The sequence below is a fragment of the Octodon degus genome, unplaced genomic scaffold (assembly GCF_000260255.1).
Source record: "Octodon degus isolate 3935 unplaced genomic scaffold, OctDeg1.0 scaffold00112, whole genome shotgun sequence".
NCBI classification, from domain to species: domain Eukaryota; kingdom Metazoa; phylum Chordata; class Mammalia; order Rodentia; family Octodontidae; genus Octodon; species Octodon degus.
The window spans coordinates 2298097-2322739 of NW_004524688.1; the positions used below are offsets into that span (position 1 = coordinate 2298097).

The 24643-nt window shown below is 34.5% G+C and overlaps 1 protein-coding gene across 2 annotated transcripts in view; it reads left to right on the plus strand.

Annotated features, from left to right (window-relative positions):
- Prkn (parkin RBR E3 ubiquitin protein ligase) overlaps positions 1-24643 on the plus strand; it is a 1575591-nt gene that overhangs the window by 73175 nt on the left and 1477773 nt on the right. The window lies entirely within an intron of this gene.

Below are 24643 nucleotides of genomic sequence, written 5' to 3' on the forward strand. Positions count from 1 at the left end.
AACCTGTTTATCTCAACACTTTTCAAGGCTGAGATAGGAGGATCCCAAATTCAAACACCTGGGCAACTTAGCAATACTCTATATGTATGTATAATTTTTTTTTAGGTCAGTGTGACCCAAACAACAGTAGCAAGGATATTCCTGATAAAGTGCTTAACTCCACGTTACACAAAGTCTCTACCATGCCAAGTTCAGATCCTTCTGCTTGATGCCTCGGTTTCTAGCATCTTCCCCACTCTACTCCTTCACTGTGCTCATGGTCTCCTACTGCCAGCCAGCTCAGGCTACTTCTGACTCTGCCTAACTCTAGCTGTACGTGCCCTCCTGCGGCCACCTTCACGGACTGTGTTTCTCTTTCTGTCATCTGCCTCTTCTGCTTTCTGAACACTGCTTCCCTGCAGTGGCTGACCGATTGTCATTTGTTCTTTAACCATATAATTAGCCATTTGAGTGTTTTCAACATTTTAATTATCTATCTATCTATCTATCTATCTATCTATCTATCTATATCTCCAGCAAACAGTATACAGCAGATGTTAATATTGCTAGTATGATTGATAAATTCTCCTGTAATTTGTCCGATTGCTCTATAAAGTTTCAGGGTGCATGATTTTTCTCTTGAGATATGGCAGCCTATAGGGGTGCTAGTTTATTATATATTCTCATCTGAACAACATTGGATTTTCTTTAGTTTGCCTGTAATTTTTCATTGATAAGCAATGCACCACCTGATTTACTTTATGAATAAATAGTATTATGCTTGCTTAATCTTAAGGTTATGTATATCATTCTAAAATGCCATTATATGTGAATTCCAGAATAAGTGTAGTCTCTTGTATGATTGGTAACACTGATAGCACTAAGTTCAGCAGAGTCAAAATAGAACTTTAATTTTTATGTCTGAGTTTGCTTATAAGTTAATGCTTACATTAGTATAAAATTGTGTACTTAGAGATTTTAGCTGTAAAGTATTATGATTAAGCTAATTGCTTTAGAGAGCTGGTAATTTTCTTAAATTTTATAGGAGAAAATGTGTTTTTTTGTTTGTTTGTTTGTTTGTTTTGTTTTGTTTTTTTTTGGCAAAACCAGGGAGTGAACTCAGGCCCTTGTGCTTGCCAGGAAGTGCTTATTCTACTGAGCCATCTCCCCAGCCCGAGAAAATGTAAATAGAACATATGTGGTATCCTGTTTGTCCCTCTTAGCTTTAATAAATGTGAAGAATAAATGTTCTTCTCAAAACCTCAAATCCCATGGGAGCCTAGATGGATGTAAAGACTTCTTTTTAATACAAGCCCAGTGTTCTGTCTGGCTAAGGTACAAGAGCTTGACCTCTTTGTGTGGCTTTGCTGAAGTATTTGTCCCCTATGAAAGCCAATACAATCAGCAGTGCCAGCATAGATAAAGAGCTGCATAAGGTTGTATTTTAGTGGCAAGGCTGTTTTGTGACCATGTTCTGCAGGCAGACTGGAGGTGACAGTATTATTTACTTTTGTTGCTTGGGGTCCAAAGAAAAAATAAATTGCTATTGATTTTTAAGACATTCCAGAGAAGGTTTGAATGCCTTCAGAAGAGCTCGGTGGCAGGACAGCCAGTGATGGCAGAGAGTGCCTTTTAAAATGAAAATTCATTTTCTTGCTATTGTCATAAAGGCTTTTTTTTCCCCATTCTTAGTGCCAGTTACAAAAAGATGTGGCTGTAGCACTGTTGCCATTATAAATGTTTTCTGTCTCTCTGAAAGAATAGAATTCAGCACCTTTCACAGCAGTTTGAAATTGATAAATGGAGTTCTGTATATATGCTTGCATACATGTAATCACCCAGGCTAAAAAACGATCTTTAATTCTGTTAGTATATTAGCCACTTTACCAAGGATACTTTTAGGGTTTTAGCATGTTTGACAGCACAAAGGGAGGAATGTAAGTTTGGCTTCTGTTTTAAATTGTAAATACGCTTCTAAATGTATTTGCTTTCTCTGGTGACTTATTTATTTGCTGTCTAGATATATAAGTTGCAAAATTTCCAATTTGGAAAATATTGGAGATAATTCAAAATACATTAATGTTCATCAATTGTCTGTTTCCCTCACTACACCTTGGAAGGTTATTGCCCACTGAAATACTGAGGATTCTACGCTGTGTGGCGTCTAAAGGGCAATACCAAAGCAACCACTAAAATTTAGCAGATGCCATTAATGGTTAATTATTTCTCTTAAATATTATAATGGACTACTAGTTTAATAATCTAGGATGACTCATGTTTTCAAGTATTTGTTTTGGGAAGTGAGAGTTATTGGCATCGAGAAATTCACTGATACTCGTGAAAGTGGGAAGTAAGTATAATGCTTACAGTGACATAGACTAGAAAAGATTTGTAAATGATTACTTCCCTGAATTAGAAAATAATTTTTTAAAGAACAACAAAACTTATATAATAATAAAGTTTTAAGTCTAAACTTCACAATACAAAGGTTAGATTACCATCTAAATTCCTAAGTAAGCAGTCCTCATAAAAACTTAAGTGTTTTTCGTGCTTGGGAGATGGCTCAGTAGAATAAGTGCTTCCCTGGCAAGTGCAAGGGCCTGAGTTCAATCCCGTGTTCTGAAAACAAACAAAAAACAAAAAACAACAACAAAAAAATAAACTTGAGTGTGTTTTAGCAGGTGTATTTCTGAACCAAGACGATAACAACTTTTAATGTTTTTGACTATATCTATAGATGCATATTCTATTTCAGGTTATTATTGTTGATGTGAACACATTAAAATTTGTGCATGACCAAAATATACAGTGAATATTTAGACTTTTTAAAAATATTAAAATAGAAAATATATTGTCATTAGTCTCCCTCACAATGCCTTCCCTTGGTTTGAACATACCTACCCCATTTTGTTGGCATGTTATTAAGCAGTCCTGGAGATCCTCTTTCATGAGTATTCTTAAAAGTTTTTATCAAATATATAATGGATGGTACTGCCAAGTGCCATCCAGCAGAAAGACAGGATGAGACAAAATATCTACTTGACACCCACAGTTAAAGGAGGAAGTGTTTACTTAGCTTACAGTTGGTGGAGGTTTTAGTCCATAATTGGCTGACTCCAAGACAGGGCAGCACATGGCAGAAGGGCAACAGTTTATTGTGGTGGAATGGAAGACAGCAAAGCCAAAGACATCAGACAGACAGACAGACAGACAGACAGACAGACAGACAGACAGACAGACAGAGAGAGAGCGCCAAACCTATTTCTGTCCGTTACATTGTATGCAGGCTACCTGCCTTAAGGCAGGTGTAGCACTCATACCCTTAATCCCAGCATTGCACTATGAATCAATCATACACTCTAGGCTAGCCAAATAGCTCAGCAGATTAAAGCACCTGCTTAGGCAGACGCAGTGGCCAGGGTTCTGTGCTCATCTTGCTGTGCAGGACCTGCTCCCCAGGGTGTGCTGAGATGGTGATTAGGACTGGGCATGGGGGTACATACCTGTAATCCCAGCTCTTTGGAGTCTGAACACAGGTGGATCACTATGAGTCCAATCTACATAGTGAGATCCTATAGACCTTGTACTAAAACACACACACACACACACACACACACACACAAATGCACTCTAAATTCAGCCACTTCCAAATAAACCCTGACTCCACGAGGCTTTAGGGGAACATCTAGATATGTCATAACAAGAAGTAAATGCTTTAAATAGATTCAGGACATCAAGGTAGCCATGAGAGCACAACTAAAGACCCTTAGGAAAAAGGACTTCTAGAACCTCTCCAGAAAGTGGCAAGAACAATGGGAATTGACTCTGGGAAGATGGCTCAGTAGAATAAGTGCTTTCTGGCAAGTGCAAGGGCCTGAGTTCAGTCCCCAGTTCTGAAAACAAAACAAAACAAAATAAAACAAAACAAAACAAAACAAAACAAACAAAAAACAAACAAATGTGTTTTAGCAGGTGTATTTCTGAACCAAGAAGATAACAACCTTTAATGTTTTTGATTGTACTATATCTATAGATGCATATTCTATTTCAGGTTATTATTGTTGATGTGAACACATTAAAATGTGTACATGACCAAAATATACAGTCAACATTTACACTTTTAAAAAATATTAAAATAGAAAATATATTGTCATTAGTCTCCCTCGCAGTGATTTCTCTTGGTTTGGAAAAGTGTTTGTAGTTAGAGGTTGTGTTTTTAGGGGTATTGATAACAATATTTCTTTTTAAAAATTTTCTTTTACTTAATATTTGAGACATTTACATTAGTTTTGGATCAATTTTTAGTATTTGTGCTGCTGAAATAAACAGTGGCTAAATTTTTACACTTGGAAAAAAGATACCTATAGTTTCATAATAGAATTTTCAGTCTTCTTGTGTAAGAGGAGTCCCACCCTCACATTTCTCTGTTGTGAGGATGCTCTAGTAAGAAAAAAAAAAAAACAATATGAATTTAAAAGCATGAAGTCTTGGTTTCATGACTCAGTTCTCCTGGTTCCTTATTTTATCATGGAGGCAAATTTGTTAGCTTCTCTAGATCTCAGTATGGTTTTGAAATGGTGACGTTTATATCAATGTGAAAATGAAAGCACAATTGTACATTAGGACGCTGGGCAGAATTGCCTCATTTCCCACTCAGTTGACCCTTCCCATTCTCTGGCCTTTCTCGTCTCCACATAGGTCAAGTCTGTTCATGGCCTTTCCTGTCATTGATTGCCTTTAGCATTTGTTCACTTTGAAGTACTCAGTGGTAGGGTCCTGAATATTGCATTGATGGAATAACAAGGACAAGATAAAGAGGATATCTGGGGCTTGTCAAATTTGTTAAGCTGCTTTTCAATCTAAATGCATGTCCTTATTTTTAAAATATGAATCCTTTTTTTTTAAAAATAGAGAACCTTATTTTAATGTCATAGTTGTAAACTTAAAATTTTCTGAATATGCTGAAGAGATTTTCTGATAAATTTGCTAAGGGTATATCTTCCTCCTTTCTTTACTCCAATGCCAGTTGAAAATCATAGCTCTCATTGTTCGGGGAATATTTTCTTTTCTTTTTTTCTTTTTCTTTTTTTCATTTCTATATTTGATACAGGGTTTCACTACACAGATCAGACTCATGGTGATCCTCCTGTTTTCAGCCTCCCCAGTGCTGGGATTACAGTTGTGCGCCACCACGCCCAGACTCTGTTGCAGGCTCCGTGTGCCTTGGGGGCAGAGCCGGTGTGGCATGTGGGACTGGGGATCAAGCCCTGGTCCCTGTGCTTGCCAAAGCAGGTGCTTAGTCCACTGATCTATCTTGCCGGCCCTTAGAGAATATTTGCCTTTATTGTTTTAATTGCCATTAGAAAATGTTTTTGTCATTGTTTCAATTACCATCGTTAATTGTAAGGAAATGCATGAATTTTCTTTAAAGTAAAACTGTGGTCTGTTCTTCTTTTGATTAGAATGTACCAATTTTAAAGATAAGTAGTTTTATAGTAATGACTGCCATTTATCAAGCATTAGGTATATGCCAGGTTATTCTCTAAATGCTTTATGTGTGTTATTTAATGTTCACAATAACCTAAGAGGTAGTAGGTTATAATATTATTCCCATAATAAGATGAGGAAACTGAGGCACAGACAGTTCAATCTGGTGAACTGTAAGTAGGCAACTGATATCCCAGCCAGATACGCAAGTTCTAGTGTCCTTGTTCTTCATCACTGGTTGCATTTGCTGTTTTTGTCTATGAGATTTTGAAAGTTATTTTAATAAGTGGTGTAATAAGTGAAAGTCTCACTAGTGATATAAATGAAAATATAAGAATCTAAGAGTTCCTTACTCACACTTGGTATTGAATTTTGTTGCTAGGTAGTTAACTGTATTGGTAGAACTTATTTTTTGAAAGAAAGAAGAGTGGGAATCAGAATGAGAGCCGGAGAGGAAGAAAGACCTCTAAAGATCATTGTTTGAAGTAAATGTTGAAGTTAATAGGACATCAATTAGTAGGCTCATTCTGTATGTAACATCTATGATTTTGTTAAATGGAATAACTTCAAGGGACCTTGTGTGACTTAAATTTTAACAGACTTTCAAAAATTTAATAAAATTGTAGTTTTTATCGTCATAATTCCCTTACCTTGCCATGCATATTTATTAAATGTACCTGAAAGTTTAAAATATTTTGTAGGTCAGTCCCTCTTTATATACTGTACATGTAAATTATGTACATTCGTAATGTGCCCACCTTAAAAAACAGGCTGGTTTTGCACTCTGATCTAATAAGGAACATAATGACGTTTTAACACTGAAGTGAAAAAAAAATGCTATGGTACATCTGTTGCGTCGAGAAATATGATTGTACTGGCTTTTTACTGGTACAGTTCTTTTTAAACTGTTAAATTATCCATTGTTTAAGATGAGCAAACTCTGAATTGGCAAGGATAGCTGAAGTTTAACAGTCTTTAGTCAGATTATTAAAAAGTGTCTTTCAAAACATAATATTCTTTATTGTCTTTGATTAATTTGGAAGTTTTTTAGATGGAGTTTAGCAACAACCTGATATGTTCAGTTTTCTTACTAATACTGGTTTAAATTCATAATCCTAAGTCCTTTGTGAACTCATTTTAAATGTCTTTTGCATTCCACCTATGAGATGTTTGTTTCTAAGGGGGCCAAGAGTTAGTTAATTTGAATGTCCTGAGACTTCGTTATATGTAAATGCTTCCTTGTAAGATTTTAATCTGCAGGTTGAAGATTTCAGATAGTTTATGATACTAAGAAGCTTTGTTTTATTGTTTCCTATTGTGCTGTGGTGCCAAATTTCATCACAAAATGAGTTTATCTTTAACCCTGACTTTATTTCTTTAATTGGAGTTTGTATAAAGTATTTGTGAGAAAAAGTAACACTAAGTTTGTTTCTGGCATGAAAATTTGCAGAATGTTACACCATGTATCCAACCTTACTTCACCTACTGAATTTATGTTATTTCCTTTTTTTTTTTTTTGTATTTAGTACAGGGTCTACAGGTGACTCCGTAGTGATTCTCCTGTTTTCAGCCATCCAAGAGCTGGGATTACAGGCACGTTCCACCATGCCCAGTCTTAATCACCATCTCAGCATGCCCTGGGGGCAGGGCCAGCATGGCATGTCAGGGATTGAACCTTGGTCACTAAGTGATTTGTTTTTGTTTTTTTTTAACCTTCTAGAACATTTTACTTTTAAGTGCTGTGTGGAAATGAGAAATTTGTGTACCGTAACTTGTTTCTCAAAAGTAATGGCAAGTGTGTGTATGCATCAATGTCATTTAAAAAAATTTATAATATTTCACATTTGTTATAGCTGCTTTGCAGATTTAATTATTTTCTTCATCTCAGTGGAAAATTCAGATTATTTATTCATAAGTGTGATTCTTTATGTTCTGACAATGATTCTTCAACTTTCAAAACTTATCTCAGTCTAATCACAGTATAAAAAAACTACACATCTCATCATGATAGAAGCAAAAGTGGTCTGTCCTCTTTTTCACAAAGAAAAAAGAGGCAATGATTAAGTCTTATGGGTGTTCACTATTATAGCAAATAAATGAATTCAACTACATCCTCATCCAGAGTATGGGCTTTTCTTGTTAGAATCATATAACTTTGAGTTTGGGACAGAGGTTTTAAATGGAAGTTGTCTTTTTTAGTTGTAATTCTACAACAAAATTGAAACCCACTTGACCTTAGTCTTAATTCTTGTTTCCTTGCTCTCCTTATCTCTTCTTTTTCTTCTGTCTACTGGGAGTTGGTGAACTAGAAATTACAGCACTTGTTAAAAGTATGTGAAAGAACATTTTAAAGCAATATTTAAAATGCTCTGATTTTAGTAAAGTCCTTTGTACATGTCACATTTTCTAGATAGTATTAGCTAAATAGAGGTATAAGGCTGAGCAGAGGTAGTATGCCTGAAGCTCATAGAGAAACTCCCAATTTTTATTTGTTCAGTTCTTTCTTGGTTAAATAAAAGTCTTCCTATATGTGCTCATCTCACTGAACTCCCTCAGGTTCCTACTTCTTTGTTCCCAGGAGAGTGTAAGGCCCTGTGGCATTGGTCTCTGGAAAATAGTATTATAGGGCTCTCCTCACAGGGTTCTAGTAAACATTGAAAGAATTAACACATGAAGTGTTTTGAGTGATTCTTGATGCATAAAAGGCTTTTTACTATTAATAAAGAATATAGAATAAAGAATAAATAATACAGAATCACCAGCTGGTAGGTTGTGTATGACTGATAGGTTCTAGTGGGGAAGCACCTTTGGGAACTGCTGAGGTTTTGGATCCTCTCAATGCAAGTTGTTTCTCACTCTCATACCACAAGACCTCTGGTCCCACCCCTTTTCTTGTCAGCCTAAGTCACCCTTCTATCTTTCTTCAGAAGGTATGACAGACTAGAGAATATATCAAGTATATAAAGATACATAAATTACTACCTTAGCTAGAAATCTGCCATAATTATTTCACAAATGAATACATTATATTTGCTAAATACTGATTTCTAGGACACAAAACACTTTAAATGTTGTGGAGGAGAGCTTAGTATCCTTTTGACTATTTCTGGGAAAGAAGTTACCATGTTTTGAGTTCTCCATAGTAGATCACTTAAAAACCTTTGGTGATGTTATGTCTCTGCACTTGCTAAATTTCCCAGTAGTACTATTATTTGTTTTTCTGCTTCAACCTGATTTTATTTTCTTCAGCTTCCTGCTATGTTTCGGCATTGGAATTTTTACAGAAATGATATGGGAACAATTGTTCTTTAACTCTTGTTACATACTTCTTTCTTGCATGTTGTTATTCAGTACCATAAAATCTTAGAATCATAAATTTCATTTCTTCATTTTAAAGACAAAAATTGTGAGACTGCAAGCCAGAATACACTAGTATACATGAACTGAGTGCAGTAGAGGGTTAAACGGGCATTTATAAATTATTGCAAGCCCATATTTTCGGACTGACCATTTTTAAGATCAATGAACAGATGTAGATTACAATAATTCATCCCATCTGTCTACTTAAAAACTTTTGTTGAATGGTTACTAGGTACTGAAACTGGAGAGTTACTACTAGTGATACAGAATGAAAGGGCAGTTTGCCTCCAGAATACTCCCACTCATGTGGAAGGACAAATTGATAAATAGAATACAAAATAAACATTGCCTACGAGGTTTTTATAGACAGCTATGGAATTATAGAAAGGGAAATACTTATTAAGCAGAGTCATTGAAGATTTCGTAAAAATAATGAGTGATTTTTTTTTTTTTTTTTTTTTTTTTTGAGACAAGGTCTTGCTGTATGGTTCTGACTAGGCTTCAAATCACTATTTAGCCCATGCTGGCCTGGAACTCACTGCAATTCTCCTTCCTCAGAATCCGTAGTCCTGGGGTTACAGGCCTGTGCCACCATGCCTGGCGTGAGTTTGGTTTTTGGAAGATAAGTTCTGTTCAGTTTTCCTAGGTGGAAAGGCAGGATAGAGATGGAGGGACCAGAAGTAAATTAGCTAGTGTATTTATGAAATAGTTAATTGGTAGAAGTACAGAAGTGCAATGGAAAGGTAAACAGTTGTCGTCTTACATGCCTTCGTAAGGAGCTGTACTCAGTAATTTGGCAAGAATGAGCTAATTATAGTTTAACCAAGGAGTGAAATATTTAGGCTTTTTTTTCCCTAAGAAATTATGAAACAGAAGCTGAACTATATGCTGTAAAACTTTAAAAACTAATGTCAAATTTTATAATAAAATGAGTATAAGTTAAAAATGGGAACTTTTATTTATTTGTGAAGGAAGCCGTGTTGTATTGTGTTATGGGAGAAATTTTTGTTCTTTGACCATTTGAGCAGAGTAGGAAAAGAATGAAGTATCTAGAATGGAGAGATCACCATAAACTACATTGCATTTTTTATGCCATGAATACATTTAACATAATTTTTAATATTGCTTTTCATAATGATGTAATAAATTAATTTTGTATAAAATACATCTTATTTACAGACAAAATTATACCTTCCCAGCAGAAGAAAGTGTGTTGATATTTTCGCCTTATCTAATAAAACTTTATGGCTTATACAAATATATAATTTTTCATTTTCCATGATAAAATATAATTAATGTTTTGTGAAATGTACTTCTGAGAAATATGTAATAGAATAGAGAAAGTTTGGTTTTATTTCTTATTTTTTTAGGTAGGCAGAATAATTTTGGCACCTAATGGGTTAATTATTCATGGTATGAAAGCTCATTTTTATGTTAAAGTAAAATTACTTTGAAAAATATGCTTTAATTGAAATCCTATTTAATGGTAAAATTGTGTTATTGATTGTGATCAAAATGCCCAAGACAATGATGAATTCATCAATTCCTGTTTCAGTGCTGTTATAAATCTTTTAGTAGGAGCTATAGAATGTGAACAAGATGAATATTTTCAAATTATGGTAGCACATTACTTACTATGTGTGACTTTCTTAATCTGTATACTGTGTAGAAATGGAAATAGCTGTTAAGAAGCTTACAATGTTATCTATGTCACAAATCAAACTGCATTGATACCTGTTCCAATATAAACTTTAAAAATGTGAAGGTAGGGCTGGCCAAATAGCTCAGTGGATTAAAGCACCTGCAAGCAAGTGCAGGGGCAAAGGGTTCGATCCCTGGGCCTGTGGTGCCAGTCCCGCCCCCCTGGGCGCAGAGAAGGCGAATGACACTGGGCGTGGTGGCATGCTTCTGTAATCCCAGCACTTGGCAGGCTGTAAACAGGAAAATCACTAATATTCTGATCTAGTAGTGAGACCCTGAACACCCTGTAGACTTCCCTAATATACAAAAAAAAAAAAAAAAAAAAAAAAAAAAAAAAAAAAAAAAAAAGTGAAGGTAAAATTTGGCTGAACTATATGTTTGAGTTAAAAGAAGAAATGTATACAGTGTATAATTATTAATTAGAGTCAGAAAATAGTATTTCCAATTGTAGAGTAGCAGCCCCTTGAATTCATATGGCTAGACTTCCTCATATGTTACCAGTATGAGAGATTGCAAATGATTTTTGCACAAAAAGGTAGAGTTCTAAAGCCCTGCAGTAATATCACTTAAGAAAATTTAAGAATTTTCAGTGTTTTACAACTTGGTTCTTTTGTGTGCATGTATCCATAGAATGTTATTCTTTTTACCAACAGAGAAGAGTAAGATTTGTTTGCTTTAAATGTTATAAAAATTTAAAAATTAATGTATCCATTTAAAAATTCATCTTAAATAGTCATGAAATACAATTTATTTTGAGTTATACCTGCAACACAAGTGCCTTTATGACATTGCTGTTGTAAGTACCTACTTGTCAGGGAGAATGGGATGGGTAGATGATTTAAGTTCTTATCTTAAATTTAATATTTGTGTGTAAGGCTATTTGTGTCATGTGTTGCCATGGCTGTGAATTCCATGTATAATGTTCATTTTGGCTTATTTTGAGTATATAGGATCTCATTGGTATAGGCTCTTCAAAAGCAATTTGTTACGTATGTCTTTACATAAGAAAGGAAGTCGAATAGATAGAATTTTACTACACTGTTCCATATTTGAGTATCTGTGGCTGCATCCTTTAATAATTAACTTCTCAGCTATTGGGCCTGCCATTAGCAAGATTAACCAAATCCTTGTAGAAAATTTGTCCTTTAATTTTTTTTTTCTGGAATTTGGTGAGAAGGATTTTTTTTTGACTGGCTCAGGCTGCCTTAAGGTCAGGTCTGGTAAGTCATGTGGAGCTGGGGATTGAACTGGGTTGACTGGGTTTGCCTGATCAGGCCCTTAAACAACTGAGCTAACCCACAAGCCCCCTTTTTCTGGGCTTTGGATAGGGTCAGTGGAAGAGCACTTGCCTGTGCTATGCAAAGCCCTGGGTTCAAGTTCCAGACTTTCACCAGATAGAAGGAATTAAAAACAGGCAGGCAGGCAGGCAGGCAGGCAGGTAGGCAGGCATGCAGGCAGGTAGATGGGTTTTTTAAAGTGGGGAGGGGCTGGAGAGATGGCTCAGTGGTCTAAAGCACCTACTTGGAACAAGCTTGGCAAGGCATCAGGGACCGCGGTCAATCCCCCAGCACCACATGCCAGCCAGCCCCGCCCCCTGGTGGGCTGAGCTGGCCACACACACCTCTCTCTCTCTCTCTCTCTCTCTCTCTCTCTCTCTCTCTCTCTCTCTCAAATAAATAAAAAAAAAATTAAAAAAAAAAATAAAGTGGGGAGGAAAGAAAAAAGACTGCCTAAAGCTTTGTGCTGGAAAGATGCATGCAAGTTATATGCCTTGGACAGAAAGGAATATAGATGGTATACCCTGGAGAGAGGCAGATAATATGGCTGAGGCTGGAACTTGGTATTTGTAAGTTGCTTTAAAGATAAAAATCTTGCCAATGCACAAAGAGGAATATAAGGTGGTTGCAGAGTTGGGTTAGGATGTTAATGGCTAGTATATTAGATGTGCTTTTCAAAAGTAATACTTATGTGATAGTGAAGAGCAATAGTCACAAGGGACAGGAAAGGATGATAAAAGGCAATTACAGATTGAAATTCAAGTCCCAGTGGTGAAGGAGATAATGGGTCAATTTGATGTTTAGAGGTACATTCGTTGAATCATTGGATTGAATGTGGAACGCATGTGAAAGAGAGGTTGAAGGATGATTTCAAAATTTCCATTCAGTTGGTAGTAGCATTTTAAGACTGCAGTTGAAGAAAGATTTTGAAGTTCATTGTAGAATACGTCATGGCCAACTACTAAATTTAAAAGTAATGGGTATTTCTGTGCTTTTGTATATTGTGAATTCGTTCTTGCTCTTAAAGGAACTCATTTAGCCCAAAAATTGCCACTAAGGTAGACTTTACATAAAGATTACTATCAACCATGTATTTAGTGTTCTAGTGTGTATTCTACTCTGTGCCATTTAACTTTGTAGTCAGATTACTACTTAGGAAAATATAGGTTTATATTGGATACTGTTCTGTTCAAGAAATTTATATAATGTGGGACTAATAGGCCTTTTATCTGTAAGGTAAATTCCTGGTACATAAGGTCCCTGAGGGGAATGTGTGTTATGCCACTAATATTATAAATTACTATTAATGACTAATTAAAAGTCTGTTTACACTTCACTCAGCATAGTTATCTCTCATTTATGAGTGTATGTGCAGTTGTAATTATTGGTCTGCAGTTCATGTCCTGTGTGAATGGATTGTCACAGAAGATTGCAGGAGAAAATGCCATATGGGATTACAGTTAATGATGTCCTAAGTCTATCTCTCATTTTCTGTGTATCTATCTCACAGGACCAAAAGACTTCCAAGTAATTGAATTTTTTTTTTTCTATAAGATTGAATTTCAAAGGTGGCTTTTGGAATCCTTTTTTTTTTTTTCCTGTTAACCATTACCTGCAATTTAACTGAAAAAATTTTTGAGATGCACATGTGAACATTTTATAAGCACTAATGGAAAAATCCTTTTTCTTTACTTGCTAATTAGTATTATTTTGTATTCATTCTCCTGGTCTAAACTTAAGGTGATACGGTTATTTCATTGAGACTATACAGTTACTACAGTAATCTGCCAGTTAAAGTTTCTGAAGGCAGAAATATCTGTTTTTTTAGTTTTTAGCATCTTGGGTTGCAAGTAGCGAACAACAGGTTGCCAAGGAAATTAATTTTTTCTTTATTGTTGTACTGGGAATCAAACTTAGGACCTAGCACTTGCCAGGCAGGCGCTGTGCAGCTGAGCTATATCCCAAGCTGGAAATTCTTAAATACTTATAATGCAACTGTAATTATCTCCTTTGATAAAAGCAGCACACCCACAGTTTTATTAATATAAATACAATTGAGTCTGTCAGACCTAACAATTATATTTTATCTAAGAGTACCAATACTCTTACTATATTAATTAATTATTATTTGTGAAGCATTGTTTATAAACATAAAAACAATTTTCAAATCTATATCATTTAAATTTACCCTGGTTTAACAATTCATGCAGAATTGCATAGGACAGCACATTAGGATTTAATTTAAAAGACTAACAGTTTCTTCTGGTATGGAAAGATTATGCATCTTTTTTTACTAAACATTGAACATTAGTTTTCTCTTGATTTGTACCATTATAATGGATAAGGGCTGGCAAGATAGCTCAAGGTGCTAAGCGTCTTCTTAGGCAAGCACAGGGACTGGGGCTTGATCCCTGGTCCCCAGTCCTGCATGCTGTGCTGGCCCTGCCCCCACGCTCTCTGAGCTGGCCACCTAGATGGGGCGTGACCAGCTCTGGAGAGGCTGAAAACAGGAGGATCACTATGAATCTGAGCTGCATAGTGAGACCCTGTACCAAATACATAAGAAAAGAGACAATAACTGGATAATCTTTTATATTTATGAATATATTATTTATATTTATGAAATTAATCATATTCTTGTATAGTAAAATAAACTATTATTACTTAATACTAGTTATATGTGCCACAAATCATGGGTAGGAAGGTGGGCCCTGCAGGGTGCTCATTTGGGTTCAAATCCTAATGTTTCTTTGCTAGCTGTGTGATTTTTTAAAAAAACTAATCTATTCCTCAGTTTTCTTCTGTATGAAATGACCATACTAAAAACATGTATTTCATACAATATGCTATTTCTTAATCTGTAATTGAAAACATGATTGTAATTGTGTCTTACCACAAGTAGCTAAAGATCAGCTCAGATAATTACAAAAGTAGTTCACTATGAAAGTAGAAGATACACTGTGAGTCTGCATCTTACCAGTACTTTAAGCAAGTCACTTAACTCTCTGCACTTCTATTTTCCTAGCTCTAAAATGGGTATTATTAGATCTTTCTTCATTCATGTGGTAATTATTAGCATCAAATGATATGAAATACTGTGGAAACTTTAGATTTAGATTAGTGTGGATTTTCATTTTTAAAATCATCAGCTAAAAAACAAAATAAAATAAAATCATCAGCTACTTTATGCTAAACACCAATAGTCTTCTCTGCCTTCAAAAAGAGTGCAAATAAGCCCTATGTGGTGGCTCAAGTGTGTAATGGAAGTACTCCAAGATCTGAGTCAGGAGGATGGCAAATTGAAGATCTCAGATCTCATCCTAGGCAAGGTAGTGACTTAGCAAGATTCTGTCTTGAAGTTTAAAAAGAAAAAAAGAGAAGAGACGAGAGGCAAAGAGAAAGGGAAAGGGTAAAGAAAGGAAAAGAAAAGAAAGAGGCAGGTCATATAGATGTAGCTCGGGGAAGTGGCCTTGCGTTCTGCTATCAGTACTGAGGAGAAACAAAAAAGAATGCAGATGAGTAAGTGTTCATAGAACAAGAAGGGAAAGTGCTTCATGTTTCTATACACATAGGAAATGGTTATTCACTAAGTTTGTTTTATGATTTTATGAACATTAAGATAAAAAGAGCCAGGTTCAATGCTGAGGAACAACCAGTTGAAATCCTTAGTGTTTTAATTCCCAAGAGATAATGTTCAAATAATATGTGGCTAGTTAGTATACCGTGGATTTGTAGTTCAAAGCAGTAGTCCCCAGTCTTTTGGCACAAGGACCATTTCCATGGAGCGGGTGAGAGGTGGGTCAGGAATGATTCAAGCGCATTACATGTGTTGTGCACCTTGTTTCTATCATTATTATTTTGCATACTTTATTCATATTATTCATTAGGTTCTGTATCCCTCCTGTGTGCATTTCACTATAGGGTTTTTACTCTTCTGAGAATCTAATGGTCCTGCTGATCTGAGGCACCGTTTAGGTGATAATGTGACCAGTGGGGAGAAGTTGTAAATATAGGTAGTTTCTGTTGCTGGTTCACTGGTCGCATCCTGTTGTGCAGTCTGTTTCCTAATAGGCAATGGACTTGGGACCTGGGCTTTGGGGACGCATGTTTTAGAAAATGTCTTCGTTTCTTTTCTTGTTGCTGAGATAAAATACCTGACATCCAAAGTTAGAGGATGAACAATTTATTTATCTCACATTTTGTAGAGGTTTCTGTCTGTGAGCTGTGAGCAGCCTTGACTGGTGCCAAGGCAGGGTGGCACACAGCAGAGGGGCAACAGTTAAGGTAGTGGAAGACAGTAAAAACAACAAGATGGGGGCAGCTTCTTTCTGTCTCTTACATTGTATGCAGGCTACGCATCCTAGGGTGCCCTTGCACCCCTAATTCCAGCATTGAACCAAGAATCAATTACAAACTCTAGATTCAGCTACCCCTGAAAGAAGCCTGTCTTTCTATGAGGACATGAGTCTTTTGAGGGATAGTTGCTCACAAATCATAACAGAGTACTTTTATAAACATCTTTCTTATATAGGCTGGTGAAGTAGATATTGTCATAGCTTTTTTTATGAAAAACTGGGACAAAGAAAAGTTAATTGATTACATACATAAACAAAAGAATAAATTGGGACTGAGGCCCCGTTTTGAAACAAATTCAATCACCTAAAATTCCAAAACAAATTTTTTATGAAATAGTGTATTTTTAATATATTTTTTGGAAGTATGCTACAATTTATTGAGTATTAATTAATTCAAATCAATTATGGAAATATGCTTTCCTTAAAATGGTGAAAAAATTTTTAATAATTTTATTGAGAAACAAATGGCAATGAGATAGTTTCAAAACCAATTACTAGCACAGTTCCACTAATTAATACATTGCATATTGTTGTCTTAGTGGTTATTCATTGTACAAGATGAAGACATGATATCCTGTCCACAAACACTAAAATAGTGTATTTTCAACCATGTCATTTATTGAAAACTTAAGACTGATTCTAAAGAAATTTTATAAAGTAGTTTATGAGAAGACTTTGCTACCTTTTGTTAAAATGGGCTGAGTTTTAAAAAATAAATGTGAAAAAATTTCAAGTATTTTAAGAAAACTCACATTCAAATATTCTGAATTATTAATTAATACATAATTAAATACTTTTAAAGAAAAGCTATACAGCTATAATCAAAGCTTCTTTTCACCTTTTCTCTGTCTCGTTACTAGGAAGTGTTTGTCTATCCCTCTTTGATCCCAAAACAACGTATGAATGTAATAATTGATTTTAAAAGATTATTATGAATGTAATAGTTAGGAATTATCCAGAGAAAAATATCCCAAAGCCTTCTCTTTAAAAGGTTTATGAAAGCTAGTAATAAAATATCTTTTAAGTCATTGGTTGATTGACATTTTTTGCTTTAGAATTATTGCATACAATTTTTAAAGGAAGTAATACTGTTCTTACACCTGACAGGTCTCAGCTATGTCTGTTATACTATCTTTCATATTTGAAAAATATTCTTGGGAATTGATGAAAGAACAGAGCTTTTAAAATTATTTAGAAATTGTTTTTAATATATCTTAATAGGTTAATTCTCACTTATTCTAATGGAAATACGATGTGAGTGGAAATCAGAAATGATGAGTGATCTAAAGTAAATATTTTTTTACCTTGTGCAATGTTTATTTCATTTTTTTGTTCTTTGCCTGTTTTTTGCCTTCAGATGTCAACTATTCACATTTTAAATGAATTCTTATACTTTTATCTTTTGAACATAGGCAGTTAATTTACCAAACTTAAAGGAATCTTTATACAGAATCATAGCTGCACTGATTTTAAGACTGAGAGATTGAAAAAAATTCATTAGAACCCTAATCACCCTTTTTAAAAATGTATTTAGTATAGGGTCTACAAGGTCTCACTACACAGATCAGACTTGTAGTGATACTCCTGTTTTTATCCTCCCAAGTTCCAGGATTACAGGCGCACTCTGGGAATGGGGCCAGCCTGGCATGCTGGGGAATCGAACCCTGGACCCTGTGTCTACTTAAGCAGGCACTTTAATCCACTGAGCTATCTCGGTCGGCCCCCTAATAACCCTTAATGAAGTGTTTGCTACAATTAAGAAATCACTTGAAATATGTGTATATGTATTTCCAGGTTGAAATAACAGGTTATCCTTAGCTCCTAAATTTGTAAGAACAAAAATCATACTACATATGTCCAAATATGAAATTACTCCATAAGAATGTTATCTTCTACCAGGAGCAATTATGTCTCTAGAGTACATTGATAATGACAGGCATTTTTTTTTTTTTTTTTCAGAACCGGGGATTGAACTCAGCCCCTTGCGCTTGCCAGGGAAGCGCTTATTCCACTGAGCCATCTCCCCGGCTCATGACGGGGCATTTTTGATTGTCACACTGAGTGTGTGCTGCTCACAGCTGATAGATAGAAATCATGAGAGATGCCTAACATCCTCTAATGAACAGGACAGCCCTGTAACAAAGAGCCATCCATCTCAAAATGTTAACAGTGCCTAGATTGGTATAAACTAATTCTGAAATATCTTGATAAGAATATCATTGAAAAAGCTTATGGCCCAAGTTGGGAATATGTAGTTTTAGGAACCAAGAAAGAGTTAAATATCTACTTATAGTAATTAATTTATTAGTTAATTAAATGCATCATTATAAAAATGTTATTTTAAATGTATTTTCCTGTTGTTTTTCATATCTTTAATAATATTACAAATATACAGATTAGTGATTTCATTTTGCCAGATTCATACATGCAGTAACATACTTTGATTATTTTTCACTACCATCATCTTCCTCGTCCTGTCTTCCTGACTGGTTTCACACTGGGGAAGGGGGCATGTCAGTTTCTAAAATATATCTTGATCATAGCTTTCCCTTATTTTCTTCTTATTATAAAAATGTATTCAGACTCTTTATATATGTCAACATAGACACTTTTAAATTGATTAAATTAGAAATTCCTTAAGTATACTTTCGTAACAGTCACTTTTTGCTTTCTCATAGTTTATGATCCATGATTTTGTCAATATAAACATAATAATAGATCTTTTAAAAAGGCAGTCTTTAAAAAGCTTATTCCCAAAAGTTAATGTTTTAATTATGTGGGCATAACCACTATAAACAATTACCAATTCTGTATCAAGGATGTTTTAGGTTAATGTATCCTTCTCAAACTGTACTTCCTTGTTCAAATGTGATAATTGAGAAAGCACAGTGATGCAATAAAGTGAAAGCAAGAAAAGATAGGTTGCTTTTCTGAGAGAGAAATTCTTTTGGGTGGAAGAAGGAACTTGCCTTATTTTTACATTTATATTGTTGCATTTAAGTATGACAGTGTATGTATACAAAGATACACAACAAAATGTAGACAATGGTTATATTGAGACATTTTTCACTTTGTTTTGAGAAACACCAGAAAATGCAGATTTATAATGAGCTTTGCCTTTCTAATTTAATTTAGACAAAAAAAAAAAAAAAAAAAGAAGAAGAAGAAGAAGCCATGTAGTTGTTGCTCTGTTAGAACTAAAAATATGCCAAAAGCATGCATAGAAAGTTGTTAGTATTTAAATTCATAAATAAAAAAGAAAATTTCCTACTAGGGAGACCAATTTTTCACAGGCTGTTGTGTGTGGGCAAAGAATCACTATGAATTCTTATACTATCTTAAGCTATCTATAAAAGGTAGCTGGCTACATACCACCTTCTCCTTTGGTTTCCTCCACCTCTGTACCTAATCACACACTCTTCACCACCAAACAAATGAAAACAAAGTCAGATGGGATCATTTAGGATTGTGTTCCTAAAAAGTCACACCCTTATTGATCATTTTCAAAACAAACGTTTCATCCAAAGTTTTTCTTAGTGTTTTACCTTTCTAAACTACGCCAAATTTATAATTTAATAACTTAGTAATCTGTTTTATGAGATACTGAATAATTCTTAAGATCAAATATCAAAATAGTACTAATCAAATTATAAAATTTTTATTTTTATTCTCATTTTAAGGAAATACATGTATTTGAAAAGTGAATTGATTTGTGAGTTTTGCCATTCAACTGAAATTCTTTTTCTTTTTTAAAAAATATATTTGGTACAAGGTCTCACCTATACAGCTCAGATTCACAGTGATCCTCCTGTTTTAATCTCTCCAGCTCTGTGATTACAGGCGTGCACCACCACGCTTGGTCTTCAGTAAAAATTCTGTGTGTGACAGACAGTTTTCAACTAACTCCTAACCAGCATTCTCTTTTAAATATGAGTTATTATATTTGCTCCAAATTAGCAGTAATAAACAGAAGACTATAACTCTGTTAGTTTAATCTCAAATACTAGTTTTTTTCCAGTACATGAAAGGAATAATATATGAAGAAACTGAGTATATAGATAGCAAATTGTAGATTGTTTGAAGAAAGGATTTTTTTCCCTTTGTTTAATAATACTTGATTCTGAAAAAGAAAGCCGAAATATGTTAATTTTGTAAGGTTTTCTCTAGTACTGATAGGATTGCTCACAAGACTAAGAAAATAAATGTATGGAAAAATTTTACTTCCAAATATTTCATTACTAAAAAGGTAGAAAAATGAGTTTTTTTCTGTTAAAATAAAATTTAATGATAAATTTCTCTTACATTTAAGAGAAAAAAAAAAGGCGACATGATTTTGTTTTGTAATTGTTGAAAAATCTACCCAAGTTAGTGGAATTCTGTATGTCAGCAGAACAGTTTTCTAAGCTTTGTGTTAAACTTAACCAAATCCTTGATTATTTATAGAAACAAAACAACATGATCAAATATAAACCAAGAGAAAACTTGGTGAACCAAAATGTTTCACTTGAAAAGAAGTAGTTTAATGATAGTGTCTATCTTCTGCTTGCATGTTGATTAAGTAGAAAGCCAAATATTGTTTCTCATGCTCCCATGATCCTATCTTATTAAGAAAGGATTTTCCTCTGACAACTCCTTTGATTTTTGGCTTTTCCAGATGTGATCCTAAATTAAAGGCATCAAGGTATCTTTTATATATATTAACATTTTTCAGAAAATCTCTGGAAAAATCATAAAGATTTTTTGAGAAATGCAAATTTAAACAACACCAAGATTGTATTTTATTCCAGAAAAAATTGCAAGTATCAAAAAATCAACAAATACCTAGCACTGGCTAGGTGGTGGGGGAAAAGGGAACCTTCTCTATTGGTAGGAATGTTAACTCATACAACTACTATGAGTATATAGATTCTTCAAAACACTAATACCAGAGGTTTTATTTGATCCAGTTATTTCCCTACTAAGAATCTTCCCAAAAGAGTTAAAAGCATCATTCTTTTTTTTTTTTTTTTTTTTTGGAACCGGGGATCGAACTCAGGGCCTTGCGCTTGCCGGGGAAGCTCTTATTCCACTGAGCCATTTCCCCGGCCCCTTTTTCGATTTTTTTTTTTTTTTTGGCTCTGAATGCCTTCAGGGCAGGTTTGGCTGGCTTGAGTTGTGGGGATTGAACCACAGCAACCTGAGCCTGACTGCTTTGTTGAAGCAGCCGCTTAAAGAACTGAGCTAAGGGGCCGGCCCCCTTAAAACCATCATTCTGATACTCCCCAGTAGCCAAACATTTTATGCAGGCATCTATTATAATGATATGTGCATGCATTGTTTATAGCAGCACAATTCATAATAGCAAAATCTTGCAAACAACACATATGCCCATCAATAGAGGAAGGGATAGAGAAAACATGTTGTTTATACACAATACAACACTACTGTGCCATAAAAAACTTGAGTCATTCAGAGGTAAATGGATATACCTTGAGACTATAATTTTAAGTGAAATAAATAAGACACACAAGTTTAACTATACACTATTTCTCTTGTGTGAGAAAAACCTAAGGTTAAACCAGGAACAAAATAGATGATAGATATTGGAAAGTAGGAGGAACATGTTCAAATGGGACGAGGATCAAGGGAGGAGGAAGGAAAAAGGAAGAAAGGGGAAAGGAAAAATAAAAGAAGAATGGAAGGAAAAACGGAAACAGTTTCTGTAAAAAGGTAGGAGAAGAAGAGTTAAAGGGAGGTGAGATGAATGAGGAAAAAAAGAATTAAGATATAGTATGTACAGATCCAAACTCCCTATTATGAATGTGAGTACTATGTATGGAAATGTGTATTAATGAAAAATTTAAAATGAAATAAAACCAAGTAATTGCAGGACACCTGCACTCAAGACCAGTTATATGTTGGATATAGTGCCTACAAAGTCCTCTCAAAAGCCCTGATTTAGACTTGTTTTTCAGAGCACTGGCCTCATAGGTGTTAAGGTGTTTTTTTAATGGGTCAGAGGACTTTGAAAGTTCAAGAGCTGTAAGAAAAGAGGAACTCATCTAAATTTATAGGCACTGAAAATGAAATTTCTTTACAGATGTCCTGCAGTTGGTTTCCTAATTAAAGATTTAAAAAAATTTAATATTAGATGTCCGAAGAGAGCTACATATAGAAATTAACTTTTAGTCTAATAATTGCTCAATTGCCTGAGATGAGATTTACAAAGCATCCCCAAAGCCTGCATGTTGATTTAGAACTCTTGTTGTATTACATCTACATGGACAAGCAGACCAAATTTAATAAAGTTAGTATTTTCATTTAAAGAGCAATCTTTGGAAATTATGCATAATCACAATGAATGAGGACCTCAGAAGTATATCCTGAGCACAGAACATTGAGTGTATCTCCATTAGTGTAGGGATTTACCTTTGATTTGCTGTTTATTGGACTATTGTACCACTTTGTATGGGAAGAGGTTAACTTACAGAGTTTTGTCTAGTAGAGATGCATATAAATTCTGCCTGCCAGAAAAAATGATGAGAAAATTATGATTTATTGTCCCTTTAGATGTTAACTCATTTTATATTTAACCTAGCAGTCATCATAAAATTACTTTTAAAATTGATTTCAAACACCTATCTTTTCAAATCACAATTTCAGCTGGTTTAACAACTCCGTGGTTTCCTCATTAATTATTTGGTATGTAAAAATCTTTCATATGTGCTCATTTTTCATTTATGTGTCATGATTTTACCTTTTTGAAAATTATACAGGCTTGATCAACTGGGAGAACAATGGTACCAGTTAGTCAGAGAACCCAAAGTATGGTACCTACTGAGAACAAGCATGAAGTGCAGAAGAAATATCAGATCCTTCGTTTCATTCACAACAGAACTCTTTTTACTTTAGAACATGTATAGCAGTGCTAACTGAAGGCATGCAGGGCAATTAGCAAATGAGCCTGTATAAAAGAAAAGGTACATGAGGGATTGATAGTAGCTGTAGAAGATTCTAGAGTAGCGATCAAAAGTACTTTGTTCTGCAGTTTGGGACAGGATGAGACTTTTTTAAATTGAAGAATGACAGATCTGAGCTTTCAAAAAAAATTAATTTGACATCAGCACATTAAAGACTTTGTGAAAGAGAAACTGAAGAGAAGAAATCTAGAATGAAGGTCATTGCTCCAGATCTGGGAAAAATAAGATAGAAGAAAGCTGAGAATAAAATGTAAGAATATTACATTGTTTTTGTCTCATAATTGTAGGCTTTGTCAGCAAGAAGACAAAGTCAAGAAATCACAGATGAATGATAGTTTTCAAACAGGTCCTTTATTACAGAATATATGGAAGAAGATATTCGCTTATATTTTATGAGGCAAATTCTTTATATTAGGAAGACATTCTTTACAGAATATTAGGAAGATATTCTGTGTCTCAAAGAGTTGGAGAGCAGTAACATTTTGGGATAATGTTGTCACCTTACTGGTTGGCATGAAGGAAGGGAAATAATATGTAACTCCTTGCAGAGGTGGAACTAGGTGTTCATTAAACAAGTGGTAAGTGTCGTTGGAGCTTTGTGGTTGGACATTTCTCTAATTTTTTAAAGGAATTCTAGTTATATTATAAAGGACTTCACAAGAATACCGCCTTCCTTCCCCATGTTGTGGGGATCGCCCATTTGAGGACAGGTAGAGAAGCTTCAGTCTGGTTGTCTACTGCATTTTAGCCCTTTAAGGCTATAATGTTTTACAGAAAATTTTCTTGTTTTCATTTAGTTATTGGACCTTAATTAGAAAAGACTGCATGAAAAAAGATAATGATGAAGTAGATTTAACAAGTGATTCAAAATTTGGCTTTTAAATAAATATTGAAATTAAATGGTGAAAACAAGTTTATTGTTAATCTAACAAATTACCCCAATCTAGGAATGTTTGCTAAATATATTTTTTTAAATTTCAATTAAGTTACCTTTTCATTCTTTAATGAATTGACCATACACAATAGGAAAAAAATAAACAAAAGTCAAATATTAGGTCAAGGTTAACAATTCTGGGCAGATTAAATGAATTTCCATGGGGCTCAAAGCAAAGGCCAAGGTCAAGCGCTGATCAGTTGTTCAGCTTGAAGGCTCTCAACCCTGTCTGCTGTAGTCAGGGCTTTTTTCACAAGAAACTTCATCTCTTCCTACTGCTCAGAATTTTAGAACTGTAAGGAATGTTTTGTCATTTCTTGGAAAAGCTGGTTACTATAACAGAGCTAATAAAGACAGTAAGTTTTCTATCTGTGATTATTGACAGTTACAATTTAATTTTGGCATTAAATTTATGGACCACAATATATCTGATTTGTAGATTTATATGGACTGTAAAGAAAGAAGCCTTTTTTAGATGGTCTGATTTTTCAGAGTCCTCAAGCAGAAGACTGTGCCCAAAAGCTTTTGATTTTTCTTTAGAAATATACATACCAGACCATCTTGTTTTTCAGGAACCATAACAGGTTCATT